The sequence below is a fragment of the Marmota monax genome, unplaced genomic scaffold (genome assembly GCF_021218885.2).
Source record: "Marmota monax isolate L192 unplaced genomic scaffold, Marmota_monax_Labrador192_F-V1.1 WCK01_AAM20220418_F8-fsc00409, whole genome shotgun sequence".
In the NCBI taxonomy this organism is placed as follows: Eukaryota; Metazoa; Chordata; class Mammalia; order Rodentia; family Sciuridae; genus Marmota; species Marmota monax.
The window spans coordinates 78144-84284 of NW_026693620.1; positions in this window are offsets into that span (position 1 = coordinate 78144).

The following is a 6141-nucleotide window of genomic DNA, read 5'->3' on the forward strand; positions in this document are numbered from 1 at the left end:
GGCGTTGGCCTGGAGACTTCAAACGCATTCTCCTGTACTCTCGGGGACCTGGGCATGACGTGGGCCTCTGGGGTTCTGTCCTTGTTTTTACCCCCTGTCAGATCTGTGAGAAGCTCTCACCGTCAATTAACTTCTGGGTTTCATTTTCTCACCCCTGCTGCGAGGAGGTCTGGGGGTCTTGAATGGGACCAGCAACGGTCCCTTTCCACCCACTCTCCTTGATCTCTAGTAGGGCCACTTGCTCCAAGTGGGGGAGAGATCAGTGTCTAGGGCAGCACATGATCATAATGCCCATGGCTGTGGCTCATTGATTGCCAGACATCATGCTGAGCACTTCTATGCCACGTCTCCTTTCATTCCAACAACTACCCTGCCTGGTAGGTTGTCATATTGTTATCCCCAGTTACAGGTGGGTAAAGTGAGACAGAGCTCCACGCAGCCAAAAACTGGGGGAGCAAAATTTAAAACCAAATTATATGATTCCAGAGTCAGGCCTTCAGCCTTTCTGCTATTCCCCTTCCCTCAGATAACCCTTCAATGTAATCACCCTGGGTTCATTTTACAGATGAGAAATCTGATTTCCAGAAAAGGGAAATGAACTGCCAAACCAATTGTGTTATCCGTTCAGTCTGTCACTCACTCTGGCTGGTATTGGCTTAGCATTGGTACACCTGGCGTGGGTGTTAGAGATGGGCAGAGCCATCTTCTGGTCCTGTAGACACTCACAGACTCAGAGGAGCAGGAGAGAAGCAAATGGGCACTCACCTAGCCACATGGTAGGTGAAGCTTGTGAAAGAGAAACGCTAAGCAGCTCTTCAGAGGGGCCCAAACAGGCTTCCCGAAGAAGATGAGGTCTGAAGATGCTTCAGAGACAAGGTGGAGGGGTCAACTGAGGAAGGGAAAGAGCAGCCCACACAACAGGTGCAGCCTGTGCCAAGGCAGAGGTAGGAGTTGTGTCTGGAGTCTTGGCTATTGGATGCATCCTATAAGGACACAGCAGGGAGCAAAGATGGACAAACAAGCCTGGACCTGTAGCTAGAGATTATTTGGGGCTCAAGGATAGAACATGTTGAATGGATGGACATCCAGGAGCTGTAATGGGGGCTCTGAGTTAGGAGTTTCTCTTGAGAATGATAGACTTTGTCCTGGGGATGGTGAGGCCGAGGAGGGATGGCAAAGTCCTAATGAGGATGAAGACACCCTGAAAATGCATTGAAGAGGCCATTCCAAGGCTTTCCCACATGGTGTTTTGTTTATTTGCTTGCTCCTTTATGTTTCTCAGTGTTTTAAGACCATATTACTTTAGGTACTTAAGATCTCACTCCACCGACTTTGGGCTCACACTCAGGCTCTCAGCCTCTGAGGCCAGTGTTCTTTTCTCTGCAACAAGGTTAGGTGAAGAATAGTAATGGGTTGGGCCTTGAGGTTCATGTTCCTAAAACATCCATTCAACTTGACCCTTTGAGCCACCTCTTTTATAATAAAAGCTTCCCGTAAGTAGATGTGGACCTAGGTCACCAGCTGCACAAGAAGCATGATAGCAGCGTGTTCAGCAACACGGGAGGAGGGACCAGGCAGGCTGGTGTCTTCCCTCTGAATTTACTAGCAGTGGCTCTCTGTACAGGTCACCTTCCCTTCTGGGCCTTGCTTTTTCCACTCCTGAAATGAGGATTCAAAGTTAGGTGATGACTCAGGAGTGTTAGTTCACATTATCACTGCCTCACAGAGAGGATGCTTCACAGAGGTAGCCAACACCCTTCCTGATGCCCTGGGCAACACAAAAATCTCTCTCTCTCTCTCTCTCTCTCTCTCTCTCTCTCTCTCTCTCTCTCCCCTCTCTCCCTCTCTCCCTCTCTCCCTCTCTCCCTCTCTCCCCCTCCCTCTCCCTCTCCCTCTCCCTCTCCCTCCCTCCTCTGTATCTCTCTCTCCCAGCCACTTCTTCATTATCAAGGACTACAGCTTTCTCCCCCTCACAGAGAGCCCCTACAGGCCCAGCCTGGTCCTCTAACAGCTTTCAGATGTGTCTGGAGCAGTTCTACAATTACAGCTGAGACAGGCAGAAAGCATATGGCCTTGTGACTTTTGACCCAAGCTTGTGAGGTTGACATCTTCCTCTTCGGCTGGCCCCCCACCCCAAGCAGGGCAGCCTGTGGCCTCCTGCATCCTGAGGCTTCCACTGACATGTTTGATTATTTCAGTAACAAAATTAGAAGCTACTTTTTAAGGAACAAAGAGTGAACCAGGCCTATTATGATGATGACTCTCTCGTTGAGTCTTGATCCTCAACTTGTGAGATATGAATACTTTCAACCTATTTTACAGGTAAGGAGACTCAGGCTCAGAGAAAGTGAAGTGACTTCCCAAAGAATGCTCAGCCTGCAATGGGAGGAAACAGGAATTATACCCAGGTTTTATAACTTAAAAGCATAAGACTACTTCTAGCACCAGCAGGCTGCCATTTGTGCTGCCTGTGAAGCAGAGAGTTGACCCTGTTCCTCTGGTGGAGGAAATGTATTGCAGAAGCACCCCCCAAAACATAAGTGGCCAAAGGGAAAGCCCTGTTAAACATTATTTCAAGCCTTCCACCTGAAGGCTCCATTTGTTTATTTCACTCACTACAAACCTTCCATGTGTTCCTTGAAATGTATCTCTTTCTCTTCAGATTCTAATGAAACATTTTTTTAAAACATATATTCTTGTACAAATTGTGTGATCTTTATTTTTTATATTTTTATTAGTACATTGCCATTACACATAATAGTGTTTGTGTGACATATCCAGAAATGCATATTTCAGTCCTCAGTACTTCCTCGTTCCCTCCCCATCCCCCTGATTCCTTTCATCTGCTGCCCTTCCTTCTATTTACTTTTTCAATTGGTGCATTACAATCATCTATGAAAGTGAGGAGTGTAAGAATTGGGCATTATGACCTTGTCCTCATGCCTTGCTTGTGTAATCCTTGAGACAGCCATGCACTGTCAGATGTTCCCCGTTCGATTGATGGAGAAACAAGTTGAAAAATGAGATGCAGTGCACTCAAGTTCATTTGTTCACACGAATCTTTACTGATTGCCTATCACATGCCTAATGGAATGAGGGAGATAGCTATACTCAGACTGAGGAGTACCCCTGGGCATGCAGGCTAGGGTTTAGATCCTGCCTCTGCAGCTTTCTAGATGAGTTGGTGTGTGGATGGTAAGTGCTTTCCCAATGTTCCTCAGTGCTCTTCTTACCTCCTCACTTTGCCACTTGCCTGTTTTCATATCTCTTTGAGTTTCTTTGTGGTCCTATTACCAATGCTTCTGCATGGCTTACCAATGATAACTCACTTCAGAAAAGGCTCACTTTTCGTATCCATTCACCCCAAACTGGCTAGGTGCATCCCAGTCTGCCTATCACAGATGTCCAGTACAGAGAGGTGAAGTGAGCTTAGAAAGGTGGAGTGACTTCCCCAAGGTCACAGAGTAAGGGAGTAGAACTGGAATATGAACCCAAGTATGACTATCTCCAAGACCAGGCTCCTTCCTCTGTCACACTTCTGTTCCTTTTCAAGTTTTGATTCATGGAATCTTTTATAAAAACAACCTTTGAGGCATGAAGTTATGGGGCATTGAAGCTACATGGGCCCAGGCTCTCGAAACCATTGACAGCAGAAATGGTGGCAGAAAGTGAGAAGTGCAAGTTTTAGAGTAATACAGAGCTTAGGCTTGACATGTTCTTTTTCTAAATCTATGACTTTGGAAAAATTGCTTGGCTTTTATTTTCAGTCTCTTCTTCTGAAAGATGGAAATAATGAGGATGATTATTTTAGCATGCTTTCATAAGATCAGGAAATTTCTTGAGGGGGCACTACTCCATGTAGTGGGATTTAGCAAGTGTAGCTGAAGAAATTATATCTGCACAAAGCTGAGGGCTACAGACCTGTGGCCAGAAGCAAGTATCTGGCAGTGGTGTGATGCCTGAGCATTGGAGTCAGTCAAGCCTAGGTTTAAATGGCCAGTCCAGGAATTACTGTGTGACTCTCGGCAAGCTGCTTTCCCTCTCAGAGACTCGGGTATGAAATAAAGAGAGTAATAATGCCCATCTTGAAGGATTTCTTGAGGGAATTGGCTGTGGGCAAGTAGGTAAGACTATTTAGATAATGCTTAATGCATATTAAAATCTTAGCACATGTTAATTACTTTATATAACAAACTCAATGTTATTATGTGCCTAATATCTGCAATCAGTGTTTTCTCATTCTAAAACTTGGCGATTGTAGTGATATACCCATTGTATAGCATGAGTTAGTTGAGGTACTAAAGAAAGAGGCAAAAACATGGGAACACTAGGAGTTTAGGGTCTTCTGCTTAATATAGGGAGTCCTCTACCCACTGGACATCACTGACTCTACCCTTGACCTTGAAAGTTGGCAACAAAGGATCATATGACAAGAACAGGCCAATTGGATGGAAGATACTTCTATTCCAACTTCCTTTCCTCCAAACCTTACCTCCTCTGGAAAGTCTCTGCTCCCTCCTTAAACTTTGTATAAACCATAGAACTCAGAGTCTGGAGATATGAAAAGTCACAGAGTGTCCCTTGAGGTAGACAGAGACTGCTTTAAAAAAAATTCTGTGCTCTTGATTAGACCTGAATCCACCAGGTATGCATTTACCATTTCCCCCTTCTAAGGCTGCACAGGTTATGTCCACTACCACCAACACAGCATGGGGCATCAGATGACATTACAGGAGCATAGGGACACGCTTTATACCTAGAATAGTTCCCAGCTCCCTCTCATGACATACAAGGTCCCCACTGACCTTCCACCTGCCCTCCCTTTGCTCTATCCACTCCAGCTATCTATTCCTTCAACAGTCTGGGCTCCTCCTCTCCTCAGGGCCTTTGCACTTTTTGATCTTCTTGCACGACACAATCTTCTGCCAGGTCTTTCTCCCATAAACTGATTCTTTCTCAGTATTCAGTCATCAGCTCTAACTTTCCCTCTTCTAGAAGGCCTTCATGAATTACATGTCTAATGCACATGCATTCCACTTTTTTACATTATTCTGTATTGTTCTCTATCATATTTATCATTATCTGATTTTTTTTGTTTGTTTATGTGTTGATTAGTCTTCAGCAAGTAGGAAATTTAACTCCCTTGTTCACCTTCATAACCTTAGCACCTAAACTAATTCATTCATAGTGAATGAAAGAACATATGAATGTGCGTGTAGAGCCAAGAGGGCTGCACTGGGGCTGACTTCTCACGTCCTAGACTCAGTCTGCTTGAGTTTAAACCCCTATTCCATCCCCCAGTGACTATGAGAACACAGAAAGCTACACAGTATCCTCCTTGATATAATTTGAGTGACAATAATTCTCTGCCTTTTAGGCTTGCTTAATTGCAAATTAGGAGACTACATGCCAAGTGCCCAGCAGGCATTCAATGCTCAATCAATGTTTTACAATTATCCTTCTTTTTTAAAAAAAAATATCATTTCCTTGCAGTGTAAGCATCCCTGAGTTCTTTGTACCACTGGTCCTGTACCATGACTTTGTGCTCCTTCCTTTAACTTCTAGTGCCTTCTGTGAAGTCTGAGCCTTGTACTCTCTTTGCTTGCTGTGATATAGGTTCACTCTCTATGCTCTGGATACACGGGGGAGGCACTCTGAGCTGAGCACAGTGACCCTGAGGACCGCCTGTCCACTGGTGGATGACAACAAGGCAGAAGGTAAGTGACCCGCCTCCTCACTTTCCAAGTAGGTTTGACATTTCCTCTCTGTTAAGTTCTCCATCCAACAGTCACTAACGAGCACTGTGTGTGCATATGTGTGCACACACACATATTAGCACAGAGAGAAGAAGCCGAAGGAACCAAGGGAGCAGGAAGAACATGGAACTAAATTAATCATGGGTATGAAAGAAAAAATTGAGATTGACTAGTAATATCTTTGTCAGTGGAAAAACTGACTAGTAGTAAGGAGAGGTAGAGTGCCCGAACCCCTTAGTCTGGCCTTCTTAGAGACCAATCATTTTCTTCTACTTAAGTCTATGCTACAGCTGGAAAATAAGTGGCATTTAGAACACTAGTTCACCCTTTTTGTGCCTTGGCAGACATCATTAACTGATCACAGCACACTGTGGCCTCTGACTCA